General features: G+C 32.8%; 1 protein-coding gene across 2 annotated transcripts in view; it reads left to right on the top strand.

Moving 5' to 3' along the window:
- Positions 1-1,218: 1,218 nt before the first annotated feature.
- Positions 1,219-14,145, top strand: part of TRERF1 (transcriptional regulating factor 1) — a 508,752-nt gene continuing 495,825 nt past the window's right edge. For both annotated transcript variants that reach the window (XM_053712363.1, XM_053712362.1), the window contains exon 1: positions 1,219-1,383. The gene's annotated coding sequence lies outside the window, so the exon portion shown is untranslated. The remainder of the gene's footprint in view (positions 1,384-14,145) is intronic.

Raw genomic sequence — 14,145 nt, 5'->3', positions numbered from 1 at the left:
TTTTAATTCTTGCACATACTTACTGTTACTTGTAAATACATTTAGTTATTATATAATTTATGTTTGTGTCCGTATCTCTTAAAACAAGTTAGTTTAACCTCCTGTTTGCTAATACAACCTAAGTACTGTGTCAAGAAATTATGTAGGTCTAAAAAGTGTGTCACCAACATGAAACGTGTGGAAAGCTCTGTATCAAGTCCTGTTAATTGACATTTTCACACAACACCCACCCACCCACTACAATTACACACATATGCTGAGTCCTTTATAATGGAAGTGGAGTTCTAGAGAAAAAAGCTCTATTTCAGTAGCACATTTTATTTATAAACAAATTGCATTTCTTTTACTAGGAGTTTAACCCTTGCAAACAGTTTAAATACACAGTCAAAGTTGCACTCTTGTGCTATTCCAGATGATAATAAAGCTGGTGATCAAATGAGTAGCTGGCATACATGTGTATGCTCCATTTACTGACCTTATGCTTTTCTGGAGCTTAAATGGAAGCTACAAAGGATTTTGCTTAAAACAAAAATTATCTTATAAAATGTAGCATTTTTTTTTACACTCTCATTTTGGGAATCTAGAGGCCACCTAATAGGCATGTGAGTGATAATGGTTGCCTATCAGTAATATAAACTGTTATATTTGTTTATTTGTATATGGAGAATTACAGTTTAGGCAAAAATGACAGACAATCCCTGGCCAACTCAATCCCTTGCACTATAGTTTAACACTGTCCCAAACATAGATTGTACCTAAATATGTGTCTGCCTAAATAAGCCTACACTGTAATATGAAAATAATTACTATAATTTCGACTGTACTGTACACAACTGAAAAAAATAATAATGCTGAGCTCATTACTACTTATAATAAAATACCCTGCAATGTTTACCATCATAAAAAAATTATTTGCTTCACACTATAGAACTTCAACCATTTTTTTAACCTGCTTCCTTATTGAACACCACCCACACGTTATAGAAGGAGGCAGATAAAATAAATTGCGAAGCAGATACTCAGCCAACCAATCATCAGGCACATTTAATACAAACTGACAATATGAAAAGAGAAAAAAAAACATGCAAACAGGGCTGTAAAATGGCAGAAGCCAATCATAATCCTGAGTACAGTAACCAATGATGAGCTATGCAAAGAAACCAATTGCTCGCTCCCTTACATCTTAACTTCAGGAACTGCCTTTGGTTTCGAGATTGCTTGGCAGGGGAAGGAGAGTTCTGCATGAGCAATTTTCTACAGCTGCAAATTAACCCAGAGGAATACTTCATACGGATTATAATATTTGCATTTTGAAAAAATAAAATCCTGCTATAATTGATGATTTAAAGAGAAAAAAAAGAGCAGAAGAGAAATACTCACAAGGTAGAGACTATTTTTTATGTTTGGATAATTTATAAAAAAATTTTTTAATTGCAGCTAATTTATGTTTATAAAGGGTTAATGGTGCATGTTAAATGTCATGCATTTAAAACCAGGGGATTCTAGGGTCTTGCTTGTATTTGGGTTAATGCACTTGTTGCAAGCTTGTACCAGGTACTGGGAAAGTTACAGGTATCAGCTTTCATAGCTCTGCTTCAGGGATATTGAGATTGGCTTCTTACCAGAGGATTTCCAGATCCTTGTGCTGCTTTGCAGTGGGCTGAGTTGTGACTAAAACCTTCGCACAAGTGCGCTGCTGTCAAACTGACATAGAAATCCGAGCACTGGGTCTGGCCGTGCAGTACAAAGTCTCCTGGCTTCTAACTTAACCCTTTCCTTGCACAAATATCTGCTGCAAAGTCTTATGCGTTGCCACCCTTCCTGCCTGACAGCTATTACTGTACTATGGAATGAAAGGAAATATAAGTTAACTTATGATCTGCAAGATATTTAGTTTTCACTTTATACCATATAGAAAGCTGTACAATTACTTACATTGCTATTTTGCAACACTATTATTTAATGCAACAAACAATTTTTTTTATATATACAGTATATAAATGTATATATATATATATATATATACATATATATATATATATATATATATATATATATATATATATATACACAGTAAATATATAAATATACAGTATATATATATATATATATATATATATATATATATATATATATATATATATATATATATATATATATATATATATTCAGTATGTATACAAACACACACACATACATATATATATATATATATATATACATATATATAATTTTATATATATATATATATATATATATATATATATATATATATATATATATATATGATAACATAAAAGGGTTGTGCCCATATTCTCAACGGTGACATGACAAATCCATCATAATAACCTCTGACCCCTATTCACAAGGCTGAAATTAATGGGATTCCACTCCTATTTATATTTAATGCATAGAAATTATACTGTATAGTATTAATCTTGAACAATAGGACACACATTTTATGCTGTGTAACTATATAATACACATAAACTAAACTAAAGGACAACTACCTATGTTCAGCGAATCTTCATTTACAAAATAAGATAGCATTTATATTTTACGCTTTTCTGAAATAATATTTTTTTGGAATAAAAAATAATAAATGCAATATTTTTTTCCATTTAAAACTAGGCTGCGTATCATAGCTATGTTAAAAAGCTCCAAGCAAAAAAATGATGACATAGTTTATTTGGCCATATATAATTATTTAGGTCAGGTAAATGAGTCCCTCAAGCAAGACGTGAAATTAATTTAAATTATAGTCAAACCAAAAAGTGTTATTAAAGCATTTGAAATCTTTGAGAAATTAATGATGGTAAGATTTTTTATTTTTTTTTAAAGATAAATGTATGCTTTTAATTAAGACCAATAAAGACTTAATTATAGGGCCTATCTGTACAAATACATGTTGTTTTAATTGGATGTCAAACTAAAGAAAATACATAATTCATATGAAAGAACAGCTATAAAGTTAGGGGAAAATGTATGCAAAATACATATTATGCACAACTGTTTTGTTTTCTCATTTGTCAGGAAGGGCAACTGCCACAACTGTTATTGGTTGGCAGGGGCACGCCTCCAAAAACATGAAAACGGTACAGGAAAACATGTTTGATAACTAATTCATTTTAGATGTGACAAACAGTTAAAAAAAATATATAGCACACACATTTATATTACACATTGCAGTGTATTAGACCTGCAGTGCATAGTAATAATTTGATATACAAATCCTACAACTGTATAATTTAAATTTTCCAGAAAAAAAGCAAGATAAACTTTCTTTAGGCCTTGTCTGAGCCTGAAAACTGTGTTTCTTTGCACATATCTGTGTTCTCCATTAAAAAAAACAAAACACATTTTTTTTTAATGTGTAAGACTATTTTCTACTAATTCATTATATGCAGTGTACATCTGTAAATTAGCAATCCATTTTGTTTACAGTATGATCTAATAGTTAGGAAGTCACACACAAAACGGACAGATAGCTCAGCATGCTAAGGGACTGTGGCTGAGCTCTGTAGCAACCCAAGGGTTGCAGGTTCGATCCCCGGTGAGGTCCACTCTGCCTTTCATCCTTCCGAGGTCGATAAAATTGAGACCCTTACGGGTGATTAGCCGCACTTTACAAGTACCCAATACATACACATGCATTATAAAGCAGTTGTCACAAAAATACATCCACATTTTCTTTAATATATAATTAATCACTTTATAGATAACTAAATAAAACATCTGACAGATGTGTAAAACAACAAGAAAATACAAATAATAACATTAGCATATATGATCTGCTGAATTATTTTTTTGACATTGTACTCAAATGTTTATAAATTGCATTTAAAAAAAGTTTTTGATTTTGTTTTTTGGGGTGTGGGGTTGTGTGGATATTCCTGTTCTTTGGAAGTTGCCCAGTATCAGGAAATACAAATGGATACTGCAGTATACATGCATATTATGCAAGGGACAGTTTACAATTTAAAAGCATTTACATAACCGAGTTTTAAAGGAATATGAAACCCACATTTTTTCTTTCATTATTCAGATAGAGTATGCAATTTTAAGCAACTTTCTAATTTATGCCTATTATCAATTTGTCTTCATTCTCTTGGTATTTTTATTTGAAAAAAACAGGAATTTAAGCTTAGGAGCCGACCCATTTTTGGTTTAGCACCTTGGGTAGCGCTTGCTAATTGGTGGCTAGCCTCCAATCAGCAAGGCCTCCAATCAGCAAGTGCTACCCAGGTGCTGAATAAAAAATGGGCCGCCTCCTAAGCTTACATTGCTGCTTTTCAAATAAAGATACCAAGAGAATAAAGAAAAATAATAGGAGAAAAACACAGAAGGTAATCATTAGTACCAGCAATGGGGCATGAAACCCCTGTGCATCATAATAAAGTTTGGTATTTGTGTCTCTTTCTATCTATCTGTCTATCTATATCTATCTATCTATCTATCTATCTATCTATCTATCTATCTATCTATCCTATCTATCTATTCTGTCTATTCTATATATTCTATCTATCTATCTATCTATCTATCTATCTATCTATCTATCTATCTATCTATCTATCTGTCTGTCTGTCTGTCTGTCTGTCTGTCTGTCTGTCTGTCTGTCTGTCTGTCTGTCTGTCTGTCTGTCTGTCTGTCTGTCTGTCTGTCTATCTATCTATCCTATCTATCTATTCTGTCTATTCTATATATTCTATCTAACTATCTATCTATCTATCTATCTATCTATCTGACTATCTGTCTGCATAATACCTGTCAAGGGAAAAAGTTACTAGTCAGGAGAGAAAAAGTTAATATACACAGTATTAAAGATAAGCAAAAAACTAATTCCTTGCTTTTTTGTCATTTGGACTTGGTGTGTGTGTATGTTTGTACGTGCACGCCTGTCCACTAAATATGTCTGCATAGTAGCTTAACAAATATATATTTTGTTTACCCAAAATTGCTATAACCTTTGAGAGTTTTTCATCTTGTTGTAGATATTGTACCTAATCCTTGCACCCAGTCAGTCTTTTTTTTGTAAATATAATAGCAATTGTTATATACAGTACTGAACTAAACCCTGAAGCCAAAGCACATATATTTCTATAGTAAGACGGCTTAGCATTACTTCACTTTATATAAAGGCATGTTACATATTAGTATATTCTGCTGGCTGCAAAAAAACACTGTTTTGTGGAGTTGATGTGCATGGATATAATGAACTAAACTAGAAATATAATAGACAAATAGACAGACAGATAGATAGATTGATAGATAGATAGATTGATAGATAGATAGATAGATAGATAGATAGATTGATAGATAGATAGATAGATAGATAGATAGATAGATAGATTGATAGATAGATAGATAGATAGATGATAGACAGACAGATAGATAGATTGATAGATAGATAGATAGATTGATAGATTGATAGATAGATAGATGATAGACAGACAGATAGATAGATTGATAGATAGGTAGATTGATAGATAGATAGATAGATAGATTGATAGATAGATAGATAGATAGATAGATGATAGACAGACAGATAGATAGATAGATGATAGACAGACAGACAGATAGATAGATAGATAAATAGACAGATAGATAGATAGATAGATAGATAGACAGATAGCATAATAAGTCAAATTTGTTTCTTATTTTCTTCCTGGCCTTGCTTATTTGAGCCATTAGCCATTTGTGTGGTTACACAGCTCAACCACATTTGAAGAAAGTAAGTTTCAGATGTCCAAACTCGGTATAGTATCTAGCTCTCATTTTTCATTATAATATGCTGTTGTAAATGTTGTAGTTATTAATAGTTAATCAACGGCCAATAATAGCTGATTAGAGCATGCAATTTTACGTCTGTTGACCCTGCACTACTGTGTATTTATCCCACAAAGAGTTTAAACACACAGTAGAAGTACAGCTTGCGACCCACAGAGCCCTGGTGGTCCAGAGAGGGAACGGACGCTAATCCAATCAACAGCGCTAGTTGCACAACTCAGCTGTGTAACTAGAGCTGCTGATTGGATAAGGGTCGGTTTTTGCTCGGGACCTGCAGTGCTTTGCGGGTTCCAAGTGGTACTTCTACTGTGTGTTTAATACCTTTGCGAGAGTTAAACACACAGTAGTGCTGGGTCAATAGTCTTAAAATTACATGCATGAATTAGAGACTGTCATTTTTCGACTATTATGGTCCTTTATCAATGTAGTTACAATCAAACTATACATTCTTGTAAGTTATAACTTTCAAATTATTATTGTAATGTTCCAGTATGGGCTCGATTTATCAAGCTGGGGCGGACAGGGGCATATATATTCGCCCCTGTCCACCCAGCTCGCCTCTGACAGGCAGCAATCCGCTGCTGGAATTTAAGATTGCACAAACAGCTTGATAAATCAAGCCCTGTAAAGAAACTTTTGGCTACATGAGAAATTATTTGTTCTGCAAGACTGCGTAGAGTAACATTTCAGAGTTTCTTTTACCAATAACATCTGTGTTAAACTGATATACTTATTGTGTTGTATCAGTAATTCTCAGTCTAGAATCATTTTGTTTAAAACTTTAAAGGAATACTGATCCAATTTTTTCTTTCATGATTCAGATAGAGCATAACATTTTAATCAACTTTCTAATTTACTCCTATTATCAATTTTTCTTTGTTCTCTTGCTATCTTTATTTTAAAAGCAGGAATGTAAATCTTAGCAGCCAGGCCATTTTAGGTTTTGCACCATGGATAACGCTTGCTTTTTGGAGGATTACATTTACCCACCAATAAGCAAGAATAACCCAGGTTCTCAACCAAAAATGGGCCGGCTCCTATGCATCACATTCCTACTTTTTAAATAAAGATAGCAAGAGAACGAAGAAAAATTGATAATAGAAGTAAATTAGAAAGTTGCTTAAAATTGCATGCTCTATCTGAATCATGAAATATTTTTTTGGGGGTTTAGTGTCCCTTTAAGTGTACCCAACAATAAGCAAGAATAACCCAGGTTCTCAGCCAAAAATGAGCCGGCTCCTATGCATCACATTCCTGCTTTTTAAATAAAGATAGCAAGAGAACAAAGAAAAATTGATAATAGAAGTAAATTAGAAAGTTGCTTAAAATTGCATGCTCTATCTGAATCATGAAATATTTTTTTGGGGGTTTAGTGTCCCTTTAAGTTGATGAATATGAATGCTGAAAAACATTTTAAAGTGGCATTAAAGGAGTATTGTAGAATATTGACCCGTTAGTGATGTTCTGTATGCTAAACTTGTTATGAAACATTCATGTGTTTAACAAACTTTAAATAAATGGAAATTATACATTGTAGTTAGAAGTAAAAACATAAATATTCAAATTTTTTATGTTTACTGAATCAAGATGTACTAAGCAATGCATATGTTTATACTGTGTCTTAGTCTTATTGGTAAAAGAATTATGAAACAACAATATGTTATATTACATTTTTAACACGATACATAATAAGAAAATATCCAATCACTCAAACATGTTTTTTTTTTAATTATTTTATGGTTGACAGCTGAGTACACACTTCAAATATTAAGGAATTCAAGCTCAGATTACCATGTGAGGCTGTATGACAATTTGAGCTTTCTTTTTTTTTTAGATTCACACCATTATTTGACTAATCTATTGGTCAGACACACACACACAAATATACAGTATATACACTTAATTGTGGCTTTATAGTTGGTGGACAACAATTACTAATCCAGAGAGCAAGACAATTTTCTTATTTGGTTGCTGAAATTTCTTACTAGTCTGCAACTATTTGATTAGTGAAAATGTCATGCTAAACTATCTGTCTGTCTATCTATCTATACAGGGTTGTGAAATTCCACTAGCCCAATAATTCCGAATGTTTAAGAAATTGATAAGTAAAAAAATGTATTTTTCCTGTCTGTAACATTGAGTGAACTAGTAGGTTTATACTTGACTACAGTTATATTTTTCCACCCTGAATATTATTAGAAACATATAATTAATTTATAAGTTGACATTCAAAATCAAAAATCTGAACTTGGCTAATGTTGGCATTATTAAAAACCGCATTCTGTAATATGTTTGTGTTGGAATACGATACGTGTAGCAGCCGCAGGTTTTTCCCAGACCTTCACAGAAGCAAAATATAAGTTAATACTGGTAAAGAACATAATCAGAAATAAATGAATCCTTGTATGTTTACTTTCATGTTGTTACAGTCCTCATAACGAGCAATTCGTGCTCTGTGCACATAATCTTTTCCTTTAAATTTTGTGTCCTAATATGCATGCAATATTTTTAATATACAGTTAATTACAATAATAAGCAGAGATAGACGTGTTGATATTATATTGGTAAAAACGTTTCATAGTTCAAAAGTGCAATTTATTCACTATTAATATCATTTTCTAATTAAACAGCAAGTGAACTTTTTCATTTAAGATTTTCAGCGAAAACCCCCCAACAAATTAGTCACGTGAAAAGCCTAAATGTGTTCAGATCTTGAGCACAAAATTCCGTGAATGTGTTTCTTAAAGGAATAGTCAAGTCAAAATTAAACTTTCATGATTCAGATAGAGCATGCAATTTTAAGCAACTTTATAATGTACTCCTATTATCAATTTTTCTTCATTCTCTTGGTATCTTTATTTTAAAAAAAGCAAGAATGTAAAGCTTAGGAGCCCGCCCATTTTTGGTTCAGAACCTGGGTAGCACTTTCTGATTGGTGTCTAAATGTAGCCACCAATCGGCAAGCGCTACCCAGGTCCTGAACCAAAAATGGGCCAGCTCCTAAGCTTACATTCAAATAAAGATACCAAGAGAACGAAGAAAAAACGATAATAGGAGTGAATTAGAAAGTTGCTTAAAATTGCATGCTCTATTTGAATCATGAAAGTTTAATTTTGTCTAGACTATCCCTTTAATAGTTTGTTAAAGATGCAGTTCTTTTTTCTTACAGTAGAATGGCCAGTTAAACACGTGGCTCTGCTGACATATTCTTTATCAACAAGAAGAACAAAAAGCTGCAGTGGCTGGGCAGCCGCACTAAATGGTTGCATAGCTGCTTTGGATTAAAATATTTAACAAGCGAAAAATACATTTTGCGGTTAGCTACCCCTGAAACAGCATTATTGGGGTATGTTACTATTATACAAAAGTATTTACTGTCAACTAAATTATTCTTATTACTGTAATCTACAATATAGTCATGTGCATTGCTCTTTCATATAGTTGGGGCACAAGGGTTTGGTTTATTTTTTTATTTAAAAAAAAAAAAAAAACTGCACAAAATAAAATTTTCTCTAAAATGCAATTTTAATGCAAATCAACTAAGGCCATTCTTTATAGAAAACTCCTAAGCCTATGACATTGCTCTTGGCATTTGACTTCAATCACTTTAATGTGGTCAAAGAACAAAAATAGGCGAATATGTAAATCTATCATTTCTGTAAGCCGTGCGCACATTAATCAGAGGCCAGATTTAAAACTCTGTATTCACAAAGGGACATGCAAGAAGAAAATGATCTTATCTGTTAGAGTATGTTAATATGGCACTGTTGCTTGCATACAACTGTGTGTAGCCACCAACTGCTAGCTAGTTCCTATTTGTACTTGAGTTCTCCTGTCCTTACCTGTGTATGCTTTTCAGAAATGGATACCGAAGGGAATAAACCACTTTTGGTAAAAGAAGTCAAATGAAAAGTCTCTGAAAATGGCATCCTCCGTTTGAACAATGATAGTTTAAATTATTGAAATTTACTTTTGACTTTACTGTCCCTTTAAAGGGACAGTAAAGTCAAAAGTAAACTTCCGTGATTCAGAGAGAGCATGCAATTATAAACAAATTTCCAATGTATTTCTATGATCAAATTTGCTTTGTTCTCTTGGTATCTTTTGTTGAAGACTAAGCCTAGCTAGGCTGTTAGGAGCTTAGGAGCGTGCATGTGTCTATTGCAGTTTTGGCAGCAGTGTTTGTAAATATGTATTGAGATGGTTCTGGCAAAGTATAAACGTCTATGTTTTGTAAACGGTTCTAACAAATTAAAAGGGACATGAAAATAAAGATTAAGGGAACAGTAAAGTCAAAATTAAACTTAAATTGATTGAACAGAAGAGCATGAAATTTTAAACAACTTTCCAATTTACTTCTATTATAAATTGTGCTTAGTTCTCTTGGTATCCTTTGTTAAAGAGTAATCCTTGGTGAGCTGAAGCATGCAATTGTCGTTGGCTATCTGGCAGCAGTGTTTGCAACATTGTTTACAGCAATATTGTACATACTTACATATATTGAAAAAATCATGTATAAACAAACATCTTGATACTATTTGCTTATTTTAATTTTTCATTAAGGTGTGCTATTTTTATTATTATAGTTTATTTGTAAAGTGCAGCAAAATTCTGTATCGCAGGGTAGGTAGGGGTATATAATGACAAGGATTTGCGGTAAGATACAAATAGCAGACTTAAAGCGATGGTAAACTCAAGCTTATGAATTGTAACACTTAGTTTGGATGTACTCCTCGATATGTGCACAGTGATGCCTGAATTTTTTAAATTCTGCTTTAAATCACCAGCATGGGAGCATGCTTATACTAGAATGACAGGGCGTATGGTGCAATTCTTATTGGACAATGCACCTGTCTGTCAAATTTGAGATTACAGAAATTCTCAGACAGAGGCGGCCGGGGCACAGGTAACAAAGCAGCTTTAAATAGTAATATTTTCATTGAAAAAAAGTTTATTTAAAAAAAAATTCAGGCATCACTGTGCACATATCGAGGAGTACATCCAAAGTGTTAAAATTCATCAGCTTGAGTTTACCATCACTTTAACAACAGGAGAATGGCCCTGCTCTGAAGAGCTTACAGTCTACAGGTTGAAGGTGCAGAGACATAAGGTTTGGAGTAGCACATGGATAGTAGTTAGCAGTAAGTCAGGCAGATCAAGGTTTATTTTGGTTAGGATGCAAAAAGGTTAACACACCTGCTGCAGCTACAAAGTGCTTGACAAGCTACCGTTGGGTTCTAAAATGTAATCACTATTTAAATGTTGCATAGCCCTATTTTTTCAAATACACAACTTATTAATAGATTGGAGAATCTTTGTTATATGTGATTTTTTCAAATACCAATACAGGTAAATTAAAAGGACCTGAAGCCCAAATGTTTATTTTATGATTCAGATAGGGAATACAATTTTAAACAACTTTCCAATTTACTTCTATTATCTAAATTGCTTAGTTCTCTTGATATTCTTTGTTGAAAAGCATATCTAGATAGGCTCAGGAGCAGCAATGCATTACTGGGAGCTAGCTGCTGATTTGAGGCTGCACATATATGCCTTTTGTCAATGACTTTCTCAATGTGTTCAGACGAATCCCACTAGTGCATTGATGCTCATTCAATAAAGGATACCAAGAGAATGCAGCAAATTTACAAAAGTAACTGGAAAGTTGATTTATTTATTTATTTTTATATATAGTTTTTTTTTATTCAAACACATAAGGGTGAATCCATATGTAGCATATACAAGAAAAAAAAAGTGACATGGTTCTGTAAAGTGAAACAAAACAAAAAATCATAATTTACATTTTTTATTCAAATAAACATAGGAAAACGTTTCACATAACTAAATAATAATGACTCCCAAATATGTTAGGTTCTTCTTATCTTCAAACTAAAATAAACAAAAACAAAAAAGTAATAACTGTTCTCCATCTAGGTGGTACTAAGTAAAGAAATAAAATAGCTGGATTTCCAAAAGGGACGAATAAGTTGTAACTGTGTCTCTATAGAAAGAGAGTAGATCCATTTAAAAGTTGTAGATTGTATGCTCTAGCTGAATCATGAAATAAAGAATTTGTGTTTAATGTCCCTTTAAGTGAACTACTTTGGTTGTAAATGATAAAAATTATTGTTAAAGGGACACTGAATCCAAAATTTTTTCTTTCTAATTTACTCCTATTATCAAATTTTCTTTGTTCTCTTGTTATCTTTATTTGAAAAAGAAGGCATCTAGGCTTTTTTCTTGGTTCAGACTCTGGACAGCAATTTTTTTATTGGTGGATGAATTTATCCACCAATCAGCAAGGACAACCAGGTTGTTCACCAAAAATGGGCCGGCATCTAAACTTACATTCTTGCATTTCAAATAAAGATACCAAGAGAATAAAAAAAAATTTGATAATAGGAGTAAATTAGAAAGTTGCTTAAAATGTCATGCTCTTTCTGAATCACAAAAGAAAAAATATGGGTTTAGTGTCCCTTTAATGATTTTGAATCCGTTATATAAATTATAAAGTGTTATTCAAACATAAACATATGATAAATTGTATTACTTAAAGTATTTCAGTTTCTAAAAACTAAAACAATTTTTGTATGATTTATTGTATCTCACCAATTTGATAGACTGTATATATTGTAGTTGCTATTTAATGGCTAGATCACGAGTTTTGCGTTATGAGCGGCTCGGTACTAACTTGCAAGTTATTTCCACCGCTCACCTCCCTAGAGCGCTGCTATTACAGGTTTTCAAAACCCCGGCATTAGCAGGCAATATGTCAGCTTTTAGCTGGTTTTAAGTGCTCGTGCACGATTTTCCCATAGACATCAATGGGGAGAGCCGGCTAAAAAAAAGCCTAACACCTGCAATAAAGGAGCGTAAAGCTCCGTAACGCAGCCCCATTGATTCCTATGGGGAAATAACATTTATGTTTACACCTAACACCCTAACATAAACCCTGAGTCTAAACACTCCTAATCTGCCGCCCCCGACATCGCTGACACCTACATTACACTTATTAACCCCTAATCTGCTGCCCCTAACATTGCCGGCACCCACCTACACTTATTAACCCCTAATCTTCCGCCCCCAACGTCGCCGCCACTATACTAAAGTTATAAACCCCTAACCCTAAGTCTAACCCTAACCGAAACACCCACTAACTTGAACATAATTAAAATAAATCTAAATAAAAATTACAATTAATACCTAAATAATTCCTATTTAAAACTAAATAAATACTTACCTGTAAAATAAACCCTAAGATAGCTACACTATAACTAATAGTTACATTGTATTTATCTTAGGTTTTATTTTTATTTCACAGGCAAGTTTGTATTTATTTTAACTAGGTAGACTAGTTAGTAAATAGTTATTAACTACCTAGCTGAAATAAATACAAATTTACCTGTAAAATAAAACCTTACCTGTCTTACACTAACACCTAATATTACACTACAATTAAATAAATTACATTAATTAAATACAATTAACTAAATTGTAAAAACAAACAAACACTAAATTACACAAAATAAAAAATAAATGATCAAATATTTAAACTAATTACACCTAATCTAATAGCCCTATCAAAATAAAAAAGCCCACCCAAAATAAAAAAAAACCCTAGCCTAAACTAAACTGCCAATAGCCCTTAAAAGGGCCTTTTGCGGGGCATTGCCCCAAATAAATCAGCTCTACCTAGTTAAAATAAATACAAATTTGCCTGTGAAATAAAAATAAAACCTAAGCTAGCTACAATGTAACTATTAGTTATATTGTAGCTAGCTTAGGGTTTATTTTACAGGTAAGTATTTAGTTTTAAATAGGAATTATTTAGTTAATGATAGTAATTTTTATTTAGATGTATTTTAATTATATTAAAGTTAGTGGGTGTTAGGGTTACACTTAGGGTTAGGTTTAGGGGTTAATAACTTTAGTATAGTGGCGGTAATTTTGGGGGCAGCAGATTAGGGGTTATTAACAGTAATGTAGGTTGGGGCGATGTTAGGGACAGCAGATTAGGGATTAATAATATTCAACTAGTGTTTGCGATGCGGGAGTACGGCGGTTTAGGGGTTAATATGTTTATTCTAGTGTCGGCGATGTCGGGAGCAACAGATTAGGGGTTAATAATTTTATTTTAGTGTTTGCGATGCGGGAGGGCCTCGGTTTAGGGGTTAATAGGTAGTTTATGGGTTTTAGTGTACTTTTTTCACTTTAGTTATGAGTTTTATGTTACGGCTTTGTAACATAAAACCCATAACTACTGACTTTCAGTTACGGTATGGATCTTGTACTTATGGGCTGTACTGCTCACTTTTTGGCCGGACAGGCAAACTTGTAATACCGGCGCTGTGGAAGTCC

This window comes from Bombina bombina, chromosome 4 (genome assembly GCF_027579735.1).
Source record: "Bombina bombina isolate aBomBom1 chromosome 4, aBomBom1.pri, whole genome shotgun sequence".
In the NCBI taxonomy this organism is placed as follows: Eukaryota; Metazoa; Chordata; class Amphibia; order Anura; family Bombinatoridae; genus Bombina; species Bombina bombina.
The sequence above is the reverse complement of the archived record's forward strand: the minus strand, read 5'-3'. Positions and strand labels throughout refer to the sequence as shown.